At 49.4% G+C, this 20,501-nt stretch overlaps 1 protein-coding gene and 1 pseudogene across 7 annotated transcripts in view; one reads left to right on the top strand and one right to left on the bottom strand.

Moving 5' to 3' along the window:
• The window catches only part of CNOT4 (CCR4-NOT transcription complex subunit 4), a 681,024-nt gene that overhangs the window by 562,020 nt on the left and 98,503 nt on the right, over positions 1-20,501 (top strand). The gene's annotated exons all lie outside the window — the stretch shown is intronic.
• LOC144820177 (uncharacterized) overlaps positions 647-20,501 on the bottom strand; it is a 38,935-nt pseudogene continuing 19,080 nt past the window's right edge.

The raw sequence follows: 20,501 nt of genomic DNA, 5'->3' as shown, positions 1-20,501 counted from the left end.
GGGATGACCAGCGGTCCGTGCAGACAATCTGGTTCAGAGGAAAGGGTTTATCAAAAGAGGGGTATTCATGGAAGGAAAGGAGGTGTTGGTCAGGCGCGGGGTGTGATTCCCAGAGACAGTCATGCGGAAGGGGAGGGTTCATGACTTGTGCATGTGAGAGCGGGGGCAGTCAGGGTGCATGGGGGATGCTTGCAGGGTCAGGGAAGTGCGCTGATGATCGATCGTGAACAGGGAGACCATGGTACCTAACATGGCTGTCGTGTATGTTCATACGTGAGTCTGAGGAATGGGCAAGATGGCGCAGATGATGTTCAGTTCACGAACTAAAATTCCACACCATCCTCCTCAAAGTGGATGAACATGTTTAATTTTGCCATAAGATCACGTCCTAACAAGTTTGCTGGGGCCGTAGGGAAGAATACGAGACTGCTGTTAACGTACCTCCCCCCACTATCTCCCTCCACAGGTTTGGTGAATGGAACCCTCATCACTTCTCCGTAGAACCCCTGTGTCTCCATTGATGAATTTGACAGCGGTAGTCCTCTCTAACGGATACAGGACCTAGTGGCCCCAGTATAAATGAGAAAGCTGTATTCCCAGCCATTTATGGATACCGTCACAGTGGTTTCCTCGTCTGGCCTGTGAGTCATCGATAGTACTGGACCCATGAGACTACTCCGTGGGCACCTCCATTGACATTTCCTCTCATATAATTTTGCTGAAAGGGGTTTCCTCCTCTGGCCGTTACCCCACCTTGTAAGGTCTTGTGTTGTGCACTGCCTGTTGCTGCCCATACTGCATTTGGGGCACGTGTTGATGCACCTGGTGGGGCTGGAACTGTTTTTGAGGCTGCATTTGGGGCTGTGGAAGATATATCACTTAGGGGATCATGGTAGGCTGTGCCACAGTGCGACCAGGTGGTACCATTTGTGGGCCATATATTACCCCTGCCTGTTCGTTGTTCTTTTTGCTCCTACATTCTCTAATGAAATGTCCTGGCCTGTTACAGTAGTGGCATGTTTGGCCGCCCCTGAATGTGTTTTGCCTATTTGTCCCAAACCTTCCTCGCCCCTCTTGCCCATTCCTGCTAATAAATCTGGGGGCATATTGTTGGGGTTGAGAAGTGGTGTTTACAGGTGGCACGCCCAAAGACACTGCTGCCATCTGAGTAGCCGCAGTGGCAGTTCCTCCCTCTGTCCTCTTTGCTAGTTTCTGTTGTACTAATTTAGCTGCTGCTTGCTCAATTTTATCTTTCTCACTCTTTTCCTTGTCCTGTCTCCTTTTACAATAATGTATTATGTGAACCTGTATCTCAGTCCATGGTTTGGCTTCTAAGGCTACGATGTTGTTCAGTTTGTCCTGCACTTCAGCTGGTAATCCCTTCTTCACTATGTTATAGAACAGTATTGCATTTTGTCCAGTCACATCCCATCTCTCCCCTACCTCCTGTGTCCATTTCTCTTTCATTCTGCTTAGAAATTGTGCTGGGTCTTCATCTGGCTGCATTGTCTGTGCCATGAGAGATCCAATGTCTGGCCTATCTGGGTACATCCGTCTTAATTGTGTCCAAACAACTCCCCTTACCTTGTTGAAGTGTGCCCCCTCACATTTTAAATTAGTCAATGTCACATCCTTTACTCCTGCTTTTATGAACAGTGTATCTGTTTCATCCCCTCTAAGGGAGCTTAATAAACTTTTGATGTCGCCTATTGCAAGGGTGGGTGGGGGGTATCCCTGCTGTGTGTTTTTCAAAAGCAGCTATCCAATTCCCGGCCCCTTCAGCAAGTTGTGGCAGCTGTTTTTTAAGATTTACTTTATCCATCTGGGGCCATGGTATGTATTGGGGCAACCCTGAACCTTTACATATTAAGGGCAGTTGTGACAGCACTGTCTCCCTATGTCCACTAGGGTGACGCGAGTCATACTGTCTGGAATACCTTTGCCATATTCTCAGACTGTCCTTCATATATGGATAATCCCACTCAGGATCTCCTATGCCGTGAAGGATGCACATCTCCACATTTGCCATGTCTCGTGGCTCAAAATAACCATCTCATGGCCATGGTGTAATTTGTGGTGCTAGTCCCTCTGTGCAACCTGCTAGATTGTCAGTAAAAGGGACAACATTGTACCAACTCTGTTCTTGTTGGGCCACTATTTCATTGGGTGTCAGGTCACTGCCTGGGCGCACAGGGAGTAGGCGTGATGTGTCTTTTCTCAATGGCATTCTTCTTGTCATGTTAAATGTCCCCTGCTTCTCATAAGGGCGTGTATGCATTCCATCAAATCTCAATCTGTCTAACTCTCGCTATCTCCTCTGTAAAGCCTCAGCACCCCTGTTGGTATCTTCCCCCCTCACAGGCAAATTGTGACTGTTCTGCCTCATAGTCGTTAATGATGGATATTGTTTTAACATGCTCTGTAACATCATCTAATGCCCCATCTGATCCTATATAAGATCTGTCTGACCTCATGTCTTCTTCACCTAAGAGGTTATGTGCACGGAGGAAGTCCTGTGAGCCTTGGTGTTCCATCATTTGTGACCGGTCTAGTGTCCTCCCATGCTACAAGGCACCTCCTCTTTTTCCCAGGTTGTTCTTGTGTCCATCTGTCCATTTTCCCTTATCTTGGCCCACTTGTTATCGCCACCCTCCTCTATCAGCCTCCAGCGTTCTGCACGAGGTATTTTTGGTGTAAAGGCTAACTTTCCTGTTCTCTCACTCTCTGGGCTTGAATTCCTTGGACCGCTGACTGTTTTCCTAGTAACGCCTCCTCTCTCTGTGTCCTTTGAATATGATTTTGCGTGCTGACCTTCACTTTTATCTTTCTTGGTAGGTGCAGTTTCATCCTCTAAATGAAGTGTAAAGGTAGCATCCACTGTTCCTACATATTTATTGTTGTCTCCTCCTGACATCTCTGGAAGCCTTCTAGCCATTCTTGGGTGTGGTGTTAGCTGGACATGATCACTGTGTTTGGAAGAGGATTCAGATGGTGGGCTACACTTAGTATCTGATTCTGATGGTGGGCTACACTCAGTATCTGAATATCCTACAGCAGGCAGATGTGAGGAGGTGGGAGGTGTGTTTGAAGTATTAGCCTGCATCGTATACATGCCCTGTACCGTTGCAATGTTTAAACTTGCTTGTGCCTCTCGGTAAGGGGGTGGAGGAGCTGAAGGAGAGGACTGGGGACTTATCTCAGTCTCCTTCTCATGCGTTTACACAAAATACCTTCCACTGATCTAAGCTGGTCTTCTTTTTTTCTAATTTCTTCCCATTATATTTGCTTTGTAAAAGGGTGGCTATGTGATCTAACGTTATGGTGTCAAATGAGCCCCTGTCAGGCCATGCATGTTCAAATTTTGATGTTGCCTTATGCTACTCCTTACAATATTTCTCTATTTTGTCCTTGTCACCAGGGAACACCTTAACCATGTGTTCTAAAGGGGTCCCCATTATTTATGCAGTGCACTTGGCCCCTGTTTAGCCTTATATTTGGGCCTAACTTGTCCCTGTTATGTGTTCACTCATCCTAATGATATTGCTTATTTTCAGTTTCTATTATACTTTCCACCTGATACCCTTATCTACCTAGTGGGGTATTATGGTAGATTTAATTCAGGCTATTCTCCTTGCTACCTCATATAGGTGATAAGTTAATTTCTTGGGGGGCCTTCTGGGGGGGGTGAACCACTGCAATAGGTTTTGTAGAATTGAAAACCAATTCCAATATCTTGAGTGTGGAAAGGTCCTGTTCAGAATCACCTGCAAGAAAATTAAGGACGTTCCTATCAAGTCTATCTTTTGTTTCTTCTATGTAATGTGTACCTTGAAAATAGCTATTTAGGTCCTAATCTATACTATTTGATAGTTCTTCTAGGCTCCAATCTGGAGGCTCTAAGGTGTGACTATAGGGATAATAATTGATAGCATCAGTATTTGTTGTGGGGTTCATGAGGTTGCTGTACACTACTCTTAATAACTGTAATGTGGAAGACGCTGTCTTTGTGTTTAATCCTTTGGTACTGATCTTATTAGTTATCTGACAGGCGTTTTACTGTCACATCAATGTATGTTAGGAGACCCAATGGTGATGTATGATCAATACCTAGGTGCTCACAAACCTCTGACATTAAAGTGTTATCTGATGGTATTGGGATTACTGACCAACCCAGGTTCAGTATCGTGAGAATGGGCCACAGGGAAACCGTTATAGCAATGGATGATTAATTTGGGAATTGGTTGTGGTTGGGTACCTTTGCGCCCTTGAGACATTTGTCTAAATGAAAAATCCTTTTCCTAAAACTTTACAGTATTTCACACAATTAAGAAATCCTAAGTATAAACAGCACAACACTACAAAATGACATCAATGTATGTCCTTACTTCTATTCACATCTGCATTGGCATATTAATGTACTCTAAAACTTCATACTAGGGCAAAACCTGCTACTATACTAGGGCAAAACTACTACTACTGCTGCAGCCTGTCGCTTCTCCCGAACTCACAAGGAGGATATACTCCACTGTCTGTAACTACAAACTGTGACTTTTAGACTTAACCCCTTGCGTGCTCGTGACGGAACCATTCCGTCACGAGCCACGGTGGGGCTGTGCTGGTGACTGAATGGTTCCGTCACGGCCCGGCCGCCGCGCCTGCGCTGAGCGTTCCATTGAGCGGGTGGGGCCGTGACGGAACCATTCCGTCACAAGCACAGCGCCACCGCGGCTCGTGACGGAGTGGTTCTGTCACGAGCATGGTGGTGCCACGCCGCTCCCCCGCCCTCTAGCGCCGCGGCAATATTACTGCCGCGGCCAAGGGGTTAAAGTCTGAGATGACTTGAATTGTTCTGCTCTTACTCAGAATAAAGTTCCAATGAACACCAGGTTTTCACCTGTTTCTTTATCGGTTTTGTGCACAGCCCCGGCAGTAACGGAAGCATGTCTCTTGTTATCGGTTGTGTGCACAGCCCCGGCAGTAACAGAAGCATGTCTCTTGTTATCGGTTGTGTGCACAATAGAAGTATTGAGAGGTAAAAGCAGTTTACCCATAAGTGACACAGCCGAGTGAATTCCAATATAAATATGTAATCATGTGCTGGTAATATTTGTTTAGACATGTGTATCTGTGGTTTATTTGTACACAATACGAAAATGGTACTAAACATAAAATTAAAAAAATACTAATGTATGGTCATCGGGCACCGTGAATAATGGGGTGGGGCGGGGGGGGGGGGTCTGTGAATCCGTGACTCGGGCAGGAGCTCCATTGCCCCTTAATGATTGGTTATGTGTATTCATCCTTGCACTAGCTGGGCATCCGTGGCCTCTCCCCCACCCCCTCGTGTGTCCAGCCACACCTGTAGCTGGAATGCGCCGTCAGAAAATGTCCATGTCAATCAGTGATGTTAATGAGTGAGACAGTCTCGTCTTTTTTTTTTGCATAACCCATGTCAGCTCAGCAGCAACAACACACATTATGTCCATGGAACATACACACAGATCAGCATCGCCATCTTATTAATTGTAAATATACCAGATTTTTCATACGACCTCGCACGTACTTAGCATTTAACCCAAGTAAATCATTCACATAAAATTGGTTACATGCTCCTTCAGCTGATTGCCTTTGGGTCACCTACTCAGTCAGCGGTATTTATAAGCAATCGCCTTAAATGTGTCTTCCAGCAATATTGTCTCAGTCTCTAAGTGCAAGATTCAGTGCGTCTGTTTTGATTCATTTTTATGCTAGGAATCTGCACACCGACATTCACTCCTTCGAAGTCACACAAAAGTAAACGCAGAGCATACTATGAGTGATGCTTTTTACCACAGTCTAATACTAGAGTCTCAAACTCAGCTCACAGATCACCCACAATCACCTTACTTTGGAAACACTCGATAGTCCATTTTACCAACATAAATCACTCCTGTATCCCAGCATACACCCCCCACTTAGTAAACCGTTCACACAGACATGGGTGGGTCCGTTCAAACTTCCACAGCCATTACCCCTGTACTGAAGTACCCTCATGCCATTACCCGTGTACTGAAGGACCCTCATGCAATACTTTAGTACACTTACGTCGCCCATCTCAACTTCTGTTACTTTCCGATGAAATGCCCAAGAAAGGCCTGGATACACGTCGGCATCTTGTAGCACACCCTGACCAAGCTCACGAGTCACACTAAAGCTTTGCCCCTGGGCGATGTTGCCACTGATGGATTTATGTGTGCTCAGTAGTGCCTTTGAGTTGGCAGGCCAAAAGTGTGTGCAAAATACCCATATTTTTCAGCTGTGCTGTAGTTTCTGTTGCTGGCATTGATAAGGACTTAATGAAAACCGGATTTGTCATGTATGTAAAACCAAGAAAATGTAAAGTTGTCTTTTTTGGTTTTTTTTACACCACTGTGCTCCCCTCACACAGTGCCCCTCTACCCCCACGCACACACCCTCTACCACACAAGTACTCCCCCACCCGTACTCTCCTCCTCCACCCCACCCGTACTCTCCTCCTCCACCCCACCCGTACTCTCCTCCTCCACCCCACCCGTACTCTCCTCCTCCACCCCACCCATACTCTCCTTCTCCACCCCACCCGTACACTCCTCCTCCACCCCACCCGTACACTCCTCCACCCCACCCGTACACTCCTCCACCCCACCCGTACTCCCTCCTCCACCCCACCCGTACTCCCCTCCTCCACCCCACCCGTACTCCCCTCCTCCACCCCACCCGTACTCCCCTCCTCCACCCCACCCGTACTCCCCTCCTCCACCCCACCCGTACTCCCTCCTCCACCCTGTAGGAGAGTGGGGTCTGCAATCCCATGGCCACCCCAGATTTTTGCTTTTTGCTTCACTGGTTTACGACTTTCCCTGGCTGTGGGCCTGCTAATCAGACCCACAGCCTAGCTGTTCTCTCTCTAAATTACAACCATGTACCTTAGGTGCATTTTACCAATTGGTACTGGGCCACCTTATCAGTCCCTGTACAGCATACCTTAGGTATCCAGGGCATAGGTGTACCCAGGGCCTACCAGAGGCTGAAGCATGTATTATGCCACCCCTGGCTGGCCACCCAAACAGACACAACTGGCTGCACGACAGCTGGGGCAAGGTGGTGTAAACACCCTTTGCTTTAGATATAGTATTCCTATATCTAACCCTAAAATGGACACATATATTCCTATCAGTCACTCCTATGGCAGGCCTTATCAATCCTGAAGGCAGAGTGCTTGGAATTATGTGAGATGGTGCTCTGGCATGAGCTGAGCCCGTTTGCAGCTTGCGGAACCAAGTCCAAATAGCTGTTCCATGATAACGCTATACCATATACTCTTAAGTGCATTATAATCCTCGTGGTTAAATGCTAACTTTGGTATAGCATTATCAAAACATGTCGAGTAAGGTGTCATACGAATTGGAATACTAACCCCTCACCAATTCTGGCGACGGGGTTAGCATTCCACCCTTCTAGTGGGACACGACATGTATGTAACTGAACCCCGGTTAAAGTCAGACACAGCCTCAGCTCCACAAAATGGATGCTGCCACCGAGACACAAGTCTGCCCTCCTGCTGCTGGGAGTCCTTCCAGCAACGGAGGCCTGGACAAAGGGTTTCCTGTCAGGGGCGGTGCTAGCACCATCCCAGACAGGATTTTGTGTATCCCAGGTAGGCAGGGCTGAAAGGAAGGTGACTGCAAGTGGCACCCCGGTGCTCACTGTGCATATGCCGGCTCAAACCAGTTCCTGGGGCACACCAGCCCCTGAGCTGGGGAGAGACCGGACAAAGGAGAGGGGTGTAACCACCCCCCTCCTGGTCCCACCCATAGGGCAGGACCTAGTCGCGTGCCAGCCCCTTTTCTTTGGATAAAGGTAGGAGCAGGCCCCCTTCCCAAATTAGATCATTCTGAATCTTGAACTACTTTCCACGAAAGGAACTCTTGACTTTTCTGAAGACTCTCCCTTGTGGCTAAGGAGCAGCTACCCTGCACCAGCAGGCACCATCGAAGCTCTTGCGGTTTGCTGCACGTCCATCCTCCGGATCAAGACTGCCCAGCTCGACGAGACCCGGATTCCCTGCCATCTCTGACCTCTACCTACATCATCCAGCCCAGCTGAGATTCGTGGGTGTGACGAGACCCGTGGGACCGGCCATCTTCAAGACCTGCACGACGCTTCACCAGCACGACCCCCGAGAGACCCTCGAGTAAGTGCACTGGGGTTTGAGAAGCCCTAACCCTAAGCAGCTCCAGCACCGAAGTCCAGCCTCCCAGCATCCATGAGATCTGCGTGGGGCCCTTCTGCTTCTTTGCTGCTTGCCACGTTGTCCGGTCACTTGCCCGTTGGCTAGTGACCCTCTTGACGACGTACCACGACGTTTTCACCGCTGGTCTAGGTCCCCTAGACTGGCCCCTGCTTCTTGTCCAACAAGAAGTGCCCTGGACCCTCCTGGTCCACTCCAGACGCCATCTTGACTCCACCGCGTGGGCTTGCCTTTGCCAAGGTTTGTTGCTCAAATCCTGAGTCCAGCATCGCCGACAGCCTCGTGGGACAGCTCGCACCTCCAGCCTGGACGCCGACAACGCCTCCTAGCCCGTGTGACTGCAGAGTCCAGCGTCGCCCACTCACCTGGTCGAGGTGACTTCATCCGGTGCCATCCTGGTGCCCACATAATCACTGGCTAGTGATTAAGAACTAAGTCCCCTCTGCTTTCAGGTCGTCGCCTTCACTGATCCAGCCTTGGACCACACCGAACTTCTTCACTGGTCGCCTGCCAGCAACTTCTTCTTTCAGGCTCCATAGACTTCAACGAGGATTCCCGATGTCTTTTGAACCCTATGCAGCCGTGGCCCCTGGGCTAGGTAACTTGAGTATTTCGGTACTCCAGCACAGGTTCACTATCCAAGTGTCCAGATCCTTTGTCGTTTTTAGTCTACCTAGTCGGATTCGTCCGGAAACAGTAACTTAAGAAACGCTAGCACCCATAGACTTCTTCCCGCATCCCGCGTGAGAGTGCACACTTTGCACCCAATCTCCCTAGGCCTCCTGCTCGTAATCTAAAGGTTCAGTAGTGTAGTCCTAGCGATCCTGAAGCCTCTGGATCTTGTTACTTACCTGCTAGTATTTCGCATTCCACTTTTAAAGTATATGGTTTTTCGTGCCCCCCGGGCATTTGTGTAAATTGTGCAACTTGAAGTATTTTCGTAAGAGTTTTGTATTGTGCTTAGCTCCCTGACTCATAAAGAGTTCAGGGTAGACTTGTTATAAATAAATATCCTTTATTTTCATAACAACTTGTGTGGTGTCCTTTCACTTGGTGTTCAAGGGGTATATGTGATGGTAAAACAGCTGGCTTAACACGCCCTCTAGAGTTTAGCCTGAAGACTGCTCGTGTCCATGCTACTAGGATAGCTGGTCTAAAAGGTTGACTTACAACCAATCATCAATAAGGGTTGTTTGGCATGATACAAAGTGATCACTAGAATAGTGAGCACTATATATCAGGCCAACTTCTCACACACCCCACACGTACTCCCCTCCTCCACCCCACACGTACTCCCCTACCCAGATGTAAAGTCTTGTCACCGGTTAGTCTGATTTAATGGAGCGGTTTAATCCACTTCCTATTAGCATGATCAACAGCCGGCCCTGTATCGAGTGTAAACAGTTAATGGGATGCTCCAGACATTGGAATTATTCAGGTTTGAGTGGACAGTGCTACCCAGAGTGAAGAGTTTGGGATCGCACTAACTCTTGTCTGCTTGGCAAGCCACTTTGAAGAACCGGGCCTGGTGGCGCAGGGAACGCCTGAAATCTCCGAGTTCACCTGCCTTGTTGCACAGAGACACGGAATACTCTGTTAGCGTAGAAAAACAAATTTATTAGCTGCAGCTATGCACAGTTGTCCCAGAAGTACACCAATAGTAGGTTCTCAGGAGACTGCCTCTTCACTCCGTGGCTCAGTCTTTTTTATAACTATATACACCCACAGAAAAATACTCCCCATGCACCAAATATTAGCCAATAGGAAAACATTCAAAACAAGACAACATGTGACCAGAACGTCCCCCTTGAGTCGTGTTCTTGCCCAACCCCATAAGTCAATCAATGACAGCACCTATAGGTCAATCAGTAATGGCAGAACGTGTTTGTGTGCTTCAAAGGACAACTTGAGAAATAGGATAATGCAGGGAAAGAATACCGAAGGCCAACAGATAGTTGGGACAAGAATTAGTCCGTCTAGACAAGGATTAGTTAGTTTGGCTAGTTCCTGGAATTGGCTTCACAACAAGTAAGGGGGGTTATTTGACACGTAGCAGTACAAAGGGCAAAAACACTGGGTTTGCCAAGCTGCCTGAGTGAGGGCAACACAAAATGGCGATGGAATGCAAAATGAAGTCGAAACTGAATTACCTCAGACCCTCCTTTTGCCATTACGCAGGCAAAACACAGACTCACGTTAATCTGAGTCAATGTTAATAGCCATGAGGTCGTCAAGCTGTTGCTGCAACATCATTTTCATATTTTCTGCTTTCTGTGAGACCGGTCTTTGGACACACAGGGTGGCACAAAGGCCGCAGATAGCGGGACCACATTGTAGACAGAGGCAACATGAAAAGATAATAGCCAAAGTCACTCCAATGAAAGCCAGTACCTTCCATCCCCATGTGGACAATAACCCCCAGAACCATCCTGTCAAAGACCAGTTTCCTTCGTCCTGGTGAATGGACTCAGTGATCAGGTGCAATTTAGAGATGGCCTGGTATACTGTAGGGGCGTTGTCAGGTATGTAAATGCAACAGCTGGATCCAATCAATTTACATACCCCACCACGGTCCCCAAGAATGATATCTAAAACCATTCTGTTATGTAATGTCATAAGCTCGGCTGTGAAGTTACACAGTGCCCCGACAGTTTCATCTATTGTTGCCTCAACAACTCGAACAAGATGCCTTATGTTTCTGCTATTGGCCATAGGGCCCCAGAATGGGAGGCACCCTTTGAAAAAGTCGCCTCCCTCTTGTCCTGCTGTATCTTCTGGATCAATGACTCCTCTCCTGTACCTATTTCTGTGATGTCCTGAAGGGGCGGTATATGTCGGAGGGAGGAGAAAAGCCACGTAACATGACCCTGAGAAATTAGTTGGTAACCATGTATAGGCCCTGTCATGGCAAACTACATATGTTCCCTGAGATGCCACTAACGGTGGAGAAGTCTGGGATGCATAGGTATATGTATGTGCACAAGAGCTCTTTCCCAATTGGGCCTTAGCATTGTGACCATTTCCTTGGAGACACAGGTGGCCTCAGTGGGGTACAGTCCATATGGGTGGGGATCTTTTTCGACTGGCCCAATCTGTAAGGCTAGTAACGTAACGGGTCACGTTCCAGCCAATGTATGCCCGTCGTTCGTCGGTGGGGAACTCATTAATTTTACTATAATGCTTAGACATAGCCACCATTCCCTTCGCCAGAGGCTCATGACTAACGTCAACCCCACCCCCATATGGACCAACAGGGTGCCAGGGTTGGTTCTCGTAAGCATTAGAGAACATAGATGTATAAGCCCAAGCGGACCCCTACAGGGAAAAAGGTAAAACTAAATATGGCATCCCTTTATCCGTAGTATGGGGCAAGAGTCCACAAACCCAACAGTCGGTGGTGTTGACTACCAATTGATGTTGGTGGAAAAATTTTATGAATGAATTATTAAAATATTCCATTTTCCTACTTTGCTCATGTTCTGGTAATGTATGTAACTGGTGCGGGGAGGCTGTGGTGCGAAAAGGCACGGAATGGGAGGTAGGTGTAGGTGTCTGCTGCATAGTATAAGTAACCCAACCCACACAAGCTAATATAATACATAAAAAGATTAAAATACTCAATGTTATACCACATCTATTATGATAATTTGCAATATTTCTTCATTTTATCCTTCTTATCATTTTCCTTTATATAGCAGAATCCATCCTCTAAATGTTGCTTGTGGCAGTCTTCCTTCACTCAGCTGTGATTATCAGCCATCCTATGACACTGCAAGTCCCGCAGGCCTATTGCCACTACTCTGGTCACAAACTAAGACCCTTACCTCGACCCTGCAACCTAATTGGATGGTCAGTGTCACTGAAAAGTGCAATCAAAAGAAAAAAAAATTCTCAATTGTCTCTAGCCACTCTAGGCCTCAAATTGTATCTCGTCTTATTTGGCACAGTCTGGTCCTGAAAAAGTGTCTCTGTATTGGTTGTGTTCAACCTGAGATGTGGTGGTACAGCTTCCTGTAAAACGTCATCATCCTCTTTCTCAAATCGAGTCCAATCTAGGCGTGCATTGCTAAAAGGTACGAATCGGGGGACCCTTTCACCTTCAAAATCGCCAATACCTTCACGGACCCACTGGTCATAAGGCAAAGGCAAGGGTACCTTCTTACAATGCACACCGTGGATCCAATTTTTCTTTCCGACCACCTTCACAGGTGTGCGTGTTGTCAACAATACTTGACAGGGCTCTCTCCAGTGAGGTTCCAAATTCTTTGATCTCTGGAAGTTCTTTACGCACACCCAATCGCCGGGTTGTATGGTATGGCCAGGATCAGTGGAAGCCTGAGGCAAGGCGTCTTGTACCTGTTGGTGAAGGACACGCAATTTAGTGGTGAGGTCATGTAAATAATCAATCAACAAGGGATGCTCTATCTCGGAATACTTCTTTGGCCTTGGGACTCCCAGACATTTGCTGGACGTCCAAACACAACCTCGTAGGGAATGAGTCCCATACGGGAATGGACAGTTGTTAGAGTAGACAAAAGAGCCAAGGGTAAAGCATCGGGCCAGGCAAGACCCCTGCTGGCCTGTATCTTCGCGAGCTTGAGCTTAAGAGTACCATTATAGCATTCCACCAAACCTGCTGACTAAGGGTGGTTTGCCGAATGAAATTTCTGTCTGACACCGAGACCTGCACACACTTTCTGCATTATCTGACCCACGAATTCGCTTCCGTTGTCACGCCCAACAATTCGAGGTAAACCAAACCTCTGGAAAAACTCCTTCAAAAAGACTTTAGCCGTAGACAGAGCAGTATTATCCTTTAGGGGGTAGTCCACCACAAGGACATACTTCAGATTGTTACATCGCTCCATGTAAATGTAATCTATTTGCAACACCTCAAAAGGGTACGTTGGAGGAGCAAAATGGCCTGCTGGGGTTGGTGTTCCCTTCCCTGGATTGTGCATCAAGCAAACAATACAGTGCTTCACCAGATTATATGCGCATTTAGGGATCCCCACATTCTGCCATACAGGGGCCAGAAGTTTGCATATCCCTTTAGCACTAATGTGGGCTGGACCATGTGCCATGGTAACTACTGGAAGCACATAGGCGTCTGGTAACAGCCAGCGCTGATGTTACGACAATTCTGTCCAACACCCTGTCGCGTCCAACATTCCTATACCCTCTCTCCACTTACTCAGTTCTTTCTCTGTAGCCTCTCCCTGGATAATTTTTACACTGTCTATCGTGTCCTCACACATCCCTCCTTGTCTGACCCATCTAGCAGGGCCCGCAACATACATGCGGCTTGTAACATCTCTGGCTGTCTCTTTCGCTATCTGATCCGCAAAAGCATTTCCTTGACCCACATCATCAGTAATCCTCTTATGCGCACTACATTTAACAATAGCTATCTGAGTGGGCAGGGTAAGTGATTCGAGAACGTCATTTACTAACTGGACGTGCTGTGTCTTAGTGCTGTGGTAGGTGAAAAACCCTCTTTCCTTCCACAGACGACCAAAACTGTGGGCCACTCCAAATGCATACTGGCTATCGGTGTACACATTCACTCTTTTTCCTTCAGCCAATACACAAGCTCTAGTCAGAGCTATCAATTCAGCTGCCTGGGCTGAATTGTGCCTAATGCGTGCTGTTTCCACAATTGTGTACAAAGTAGTGACTGCATAGGCCGAAGTCGTCTCACCATTTGGGAGCTTGAAACAGGAACCATCCACCCATAGGATCCCATCCGGGTCCAGGAGTGGAGTGTCCTTTAGATCGACTCTACCTTTTGTCTCCTCTGTACGGAGGAAGCAATCATGCTGTTCCTGAGTACCTGTTTCTACTGGGATCGGTAACAGCGTGGCTGGGTTTAGGGTTTTGCATCGTTTGATATGTACGTGGCTGGCCAAGAGCGTCAGCTCGTACCCTGACAAGCGGGCACTCGTAAGGTGCTGAGTCTTTGTTCTTTTTAGGAGGGTATATACTGCATGTGGTGCCATGACAATAAGAGTATTATCCAATACCAATCCAGCAGGCTGGCAAATGGAACTGCTACTGTGGCTTTCAGACAACTAGGTAACGCCTTGGTCACTCGGTCTAATGTGGCGAAAAATAGGCACATGGGCGCTGCTTGTCTCCAAATTGTTGCGTTAAACCTGACAATGCGCAACCTTCTCTCTCGTAAACGTAGAGTGTGAAAGGCTTACTGTAATCCGGAGTACCTAACACAGGAGCAGAGCAAAAAGAAGTACGTAAGTCAGTGACATTTCTCTGACATTCCGCAGTCCAAGGGAGAGGTTGGGGTGTATCTTTGAGAGTGAGTGCCAACAGAGGTTTCGCTAGCAAAGAAAAATTTGGAATCCACTGCCTACAATAAGAGGTAATGCCCAAAAAGGCACGCACCTCCCTTGGTGTACATGGTACAGACATTTGAGCAATTGCTTGGATACGTTCTGGGGTCAATCAGCGTCCCTCCTTCGTCAAGAGATGACCTAAGTAGGTAACCTCTTGGCGACAATATTGCAATTTAGAGGGTGAAACCTTGTGATGAAGGTCAGACAAGTGACGTAACAGTGAAATAGTAACCTGTTTACAAATGTCCTCAGAATCAGCAGCAACCAACAAATCATCTACGTATTGAATAAGGGTGGCACCTAGGGGCAAAGTGAAAGCATCGAGCTGAGTTTTCAGAGCTTGACTATAAATGGAGGAACTCACAATAGCCTTGAGGAGCACGCTTGAACCGGAAGAATTGGCCTCCTAAAGAGAAGCCGAAAATATCCCTACTTTCCTCAGCAATAGGAATGCTGAAGAAAGCATTCTTGAGGTCAATAACAGAAAACCAAGCAGCCGAAGCAGGTATCATTGTCAATAGGGCAGTGATATCTGGGACGACAGGGAATTGGGGTACAACAATCTTGTTGACTTCCCGGAGGTCAATCACAAAACGATAAACGGGTGGATGAGAAGAGTCAGTACGTTTAAGAACAGGTAAAACAGGACTATTGCATACATTTCCCCTTGTCTCCTCAACCACGTCTTTCTGAACCAAATCATAAATAATAGCCAAGAGAGCTCTTTCACCATCACTGGAAATCTTATACTGGGGAATGCGAGGCAACTTAACATTGGATTTGAGAGTGACGATGTAGGGCTGAATCTGCAGGAGACCTACATCATTGGGGCCTGTAGCCCAGAGGGTGGCAGGAAGAGAGCGCAATTCAGGGGGGGGAGTTGGTCTTTAGACAAATACGCCGGGGAAAAGACAGATAATACAGCCTATATCCACAGGCTACACTGTCTCCTGCTAGCAGGACCCTGGAGCATTGAGCTCTCCCTTTTGGGATTTATTTTTGTGATTTCTCACTTTTTCAAGTGTTTTTTGGTACTTTGTTCAAAGTACTTTGGTTAATTCTTCTTTGGTGTGCTTTTGGGGCAGTCTTTTTTTCGAATATGCCTGCATTATTTGACAAATGCCCGGAGTGTTCCAGGAAGAAGGCCAAGACTGACCCACATGAAGTGTGTATCCTCTGCCTTCCCTCCTCTCATAACCCTGATGAGTGTGAGATCTGCCAGGGATTTACAACCAGGACCCTGAGAGACAGAAAGAAGATCAGGCTCCAAGGCATGGAGGAGAGAAGACTGCAAGCACGAGGTGGGTCTGGAGGGGCTTCATCTGCCCATGCTGAGGCCTCTGGGGGGCTCCCCAGAGGCAGGCAGTCCAGCAAGCGTCCCCATTCTCCGTCGGCGTCGATTGCACCGACTACGGCGTCGAGAGGGATGACTACAGTCTGTTCCCCGTCTCCCCAGGGCTCTGGGTCGAAGAGGCGTCGACGTTCGACGTCGAGGGATCTGAACAGACAGCCGTCGACATCACCGGTGACTGTTTCGTCGTCTTCGAGGACTCGACGGGTGGCCCGGCGTCTGCGCTCGCCGTCGTGGCGACACCGCCGTTCGCGAAAAGGAGAAGATCGTCGTCGAGGGGATCCTCGGCGTCGAGGGGGCGATCGCCGTCGAGACACAAGAGATCGCGGTTGAGGACGAGATCGCCGTCGAGGCACAGGAAGCCGTCGAGGCGATGGAGGTCGCCGTCGAGGCGGAACCTTTCGCCGTCGAGGGACAGGCGTTCGCCGTCGAGGAAGCGCAGATCAATGTCGAGGGGCCGACGCTCGCCGTCGGGTCGCCGTTCTTTGACGCAGGAACGGCGCAGAAGGAGTTTGGGCGCCAGGAGTCAGTCTGACAGGCGTCCAGTGCCTAGGAGAGACTCTCCCACTTCCCAGCCTGATAAGGAGGGCGGGTCACCGGGCTCGGTGTACTCCCTTGTGTATACTCCTCCTAAGCCGGGGACATTGACGCCTCCTCCTCCGCCTCCTTTGCCGAGAGGGCTTCCTCCGCAGGTCGCTACCCGCCGCCTCTTCCACCTCTACCACCTCGGCCTCAGCCCCAGCCTCAACCTCAGCTGCCGGTTGACAAGCCTCCACCACTTCCTCCGAGGTCGGTTTCCCTGCCCAGGTACCCGACTCCTCCGAAGGGGGACCCCTCGGCCGAGGGGACCACCCAAGCCACAGTCTCCTGTCCCGGTGGAACCGGCTGGGCGACCGAAGCCACGGAAGTCGCGATCCCGCTCCGGACGGAGAGGGAGGTCGCGCAGTCGTCACAGATCCTCGACGAGGTCCAGACGGCGCCACAGGAGGCGCGGATCACGGTCCCGCACGGGCTCTTCCAGGACGAGGTCCTACTCCCCGACATTGTCAGACTCCCCAGGGACTAGGGTGTCTTCCGTGGATGACATCAGCACGTTCCAGGATGTTCTCCTGAGGGGTGCAGCGAAATTAGGAATCACGGTGACGGCTCCCACACCTACGACGTCCGTGATCTTTGAGACACTTCACAAGAAACATTTGTCTCGCCCTCTGCTGCCGCTCGGGCCAGGCTTGGTAGATCCAGCGGAGGAGCTGTTCCTTACGCCTGCTGTGACGAGAGCTGCTCCATCCCGTCTGCTGAAGAAATATAGGGCTCCGGATTCCAACCCGGCTTTTCTAAGGTCTGACCCGGTTCCGGACTCCGTTAGTGACGGCAGCCAGAAAACAACATTCTACCTCTCAGTCTTCTACCGTGCCTCCGGATAAGGAGAGACGATGGATCGACTCTAATGGCAGGAAGGCTTGTGGGACAGCGGCTACGGCCATGAAGACCGCTAGCGATACTGCTCTGCTGGGACAGTACGATCGTTCCCTGTGGGAATCTCTCCAGCAGTTCACGGAACTCCTGCCACGAGACAAGAGGGAGGATTTCCTGCAGATCCTGAAGGAAGGGATGCTGGTTTTGAACCAGGTTATCAGCGCGGCTCCGGATGGTTCCTTGTTGGCGGCCCATGGTTACTGTCATGGGATCAACCAGCGACGACATGCTTGGCTCAGGCTCACATCACTCAAGCCGGAGGCCCAGCAGCGAGTGGCTAATCTGCCTTTCTCGGGGGAGACCCTGTTCGGAAAACATGCGGATGATGAGATGGCCCGCATGAAGGCGGAGGCAGAGACTTTGACGGCTTTGGGCTTGGAGAAGCCCAAAGAAAAGAAAGCCTACCGCCCGTTCCAGAGACAGTTTGGAACGCAGGGCCGAGGGCAAGGACAGGCTTCGGGACAGCAGCAGTTCCGGAGGCCCTTCCAGAAACGCCAGAAGGGTAGAGGAGGTCAGCAGTCCTCTACAGCGAACAAGGGCGCGACCGGGTCTCGACCCTGAGCTGTTACTTCCCCTTCATCCGTTACCCGCTCCGATGGGGGGAAGCGTCCAATTTTTTCTGGCAGAGTGGAGAAAAATTACTCAGGACAAGTGGGTGCTGAATATTGTTTGCAATGGATAGTCTTCGGTTCACCGGCCCGCCTCCATCTATCCCTCCAGTCAGCTCGCAGTTTGGGCTGCGCGAGCTCCAGGCGGAGGCCGATATCCTGTTGAGGAAGAAGGCGATAGAAGACGTACCTCTGTCTCAAAGAGGAAGAGGTCTGTACACCCGGTTCTTTCTGGTCCGCAAGAAGGACAAGAACGAGTTCAGGCCCATTCTGGATTTGCGACAAGCAAATAAGTGGATTCGCAGAGAGAAGTTTCGCATGCTGTCGTTGCATCAGATTTATCCTCAGCTGCAACAGGGAGACTGGCTGTGTGCCATAGATCTTCAGGATGCATACTTCCATGTGCCCATTGCACACAAACACAGGAAGTTCCTGCGATTCCAAGTCTGCTCCAATCATTATCAGTACACAGTACTGCCATTCGGATTGAAGTCTGCGCCCAGGACATTCTCGAAGTGCATGGCAGTGGTAGCCGCACACCTAAGGAAGAACAGGGTGTTTGTCTACCCGTACCTGGACGATTGGTTGATCAAGGCCGCCTCCTTCTCGGAAGCTCAAGCGCACTTCCGGAAGACGTGCGTTCTCTTGAACAAGCTGGGGTTGCACATCAACATGTCCAAGTCTGTCCTGACTCCGGTCCAGTGCATACAGTACTTGGGAGCCTCCATCAATACGCTGTCAGCAAGCGTGTCTCCTTCGGAGGAGAGACGGCTATCACTCCTTCGGAAGGCTCAGTTATGACCGCTCCATCTACAACAGTGAGGACGGTGTCTTCTCTACTGGGGTCGATGGCCTCTTGTATCTTCCTCACGCCACACGCACAGCTGCACATGAGACCATTGCAGGAGTGCTTGGAGGATCAGTGGGATCAGAGGAAAGGATCTTGGGATGACAAGATATGACTATCTCTGCATGCTCTTCAGTCTCTGAAGGGTGGTGTTCAGCGGAGAATCTCCTGAGAGGGGTTCCCTTCCACAAGGACATTCCCACGCAGACTATTGTGACGGATGCGTCTCTCCACGGCTGGGGGGCGCACTCCGGAGACCTACAGATTCAAGGGACGTGGTCCCAGATGGAGTCCACGTACCACATCAATTTCCTGGAACTCAGAGCTGTTCACTTGGCACTGAAGGCCTTTCTTCCTTCCTTCCGGACCAACTCTTTGCTTGTTCAGACAGACAGAATACGACAACGATGTATTACCTCAACAAGCAGGGGGGCTCGAGATCGCGCACCCTGTCGCAGGAGGCGCAGGCGATCTGGCACTGGCTTCTGGCCAGAGGACTGACGATAACGGCCACCCATCTACCAGGTGTGCAGAATGTTCAGGCAGACGCACGAAGTAGACTGATCCAGGAAAACCACAAATGGGTCATAAACGACGAAGTACTAGGAGAAGTCTTCGCAAGGTGGGGGACTCCAGACGTAGATCTGTTCGCCACCGCCGAAAACAGCAAATGCCGAGACTTCGCCTCCAGGTACTACCAACCAGGGACGCTGGGGAATGCGCTATGGATCGACTGGTCGAACAGCTTTATGTACGCTTTTCCACCCATTCCCCTGATTCCGACGGTGCTCATCAAACTGTCCCAGTCCAAGGCACGGATGATCCTGATTGCCCCGGAATGGCCCAGACAGTGGTGGTTCACGGACCTGCTTCACCGGTCGCTCCTTCCTCACATTCGGCTGCCGTGCAGGCCGGACCTTCTCACGAAGTTCGGGGGGCAGATGTTGCACCCCAACCTCTCGTCTTTGAGTTTGGCGGCATGGCTCCTGAGAGTGCAATATGGCCATCTGAATCTACCAGAAGATTGCATGGACATACTGAAGGAGGCTAAGCGACCTTCCACTAGGACTTCTTATGCTTACAAGTGGAAGAGGTTTCGCATCTGGTGCAAGTCTAAGAACTATGACCCGACGACATGCAAGGAAGATGTCCTCCTTCCATATCTTCTACATCTGGCGCAGTCTGGCCTTAATGTCCATTCCATTAAGGTTCATCTGGCTGCTTTGACTGCCTACAGGAAATGCCCTTCACAGACTTCCTTCTTTCAGATCCCTGTGATAAAAGACTTTTTGGAAGGCTTGAAGAAAGTGTTCCCTCTCTCCGGCTTCGTTCGCCTTCATGGGAATTGAATGTGGTGCTGTCCAGATTGATGAAGGAGCCTTTTGAACCTATTCATAAGGCTTCGTGGCAGCACCTATCCTGGAAGGCGGTGTTCCTCGTGGCCATTACATCGGCCCGCAGGGTGAGTGAAATTCAGGCGTTGTGTTGCCAAGAACCTTATACTGTATTTCATGCTGCTCAGGTTGTTATGCGTACTCACCCTAAATTTCTTCCTAAAGTTATATCTGACTTTCATGTTAACCAGACCATAACTTTG

The sequence above is a fragment of the Lissotriton helveticus genome, chromosome 1_1, assembly GCF_964261635.1.
Source record: "Lissotriton helveticus chromosome 1_1, aLisHel1.1, whole genome shotgun sequence".
Classification (NCBI taxonomy): domain Eukaryota; kingdom Metazoa; phylum Chordata; class Amphibia; order Caudata; family Salamandridae; genus Lissotriton; species Lissotriton helveticus.
Note: the sequence above shows the minus strand (reverse complement) of the source record. Positions and strands in the feature narration are given on the sequence as shown.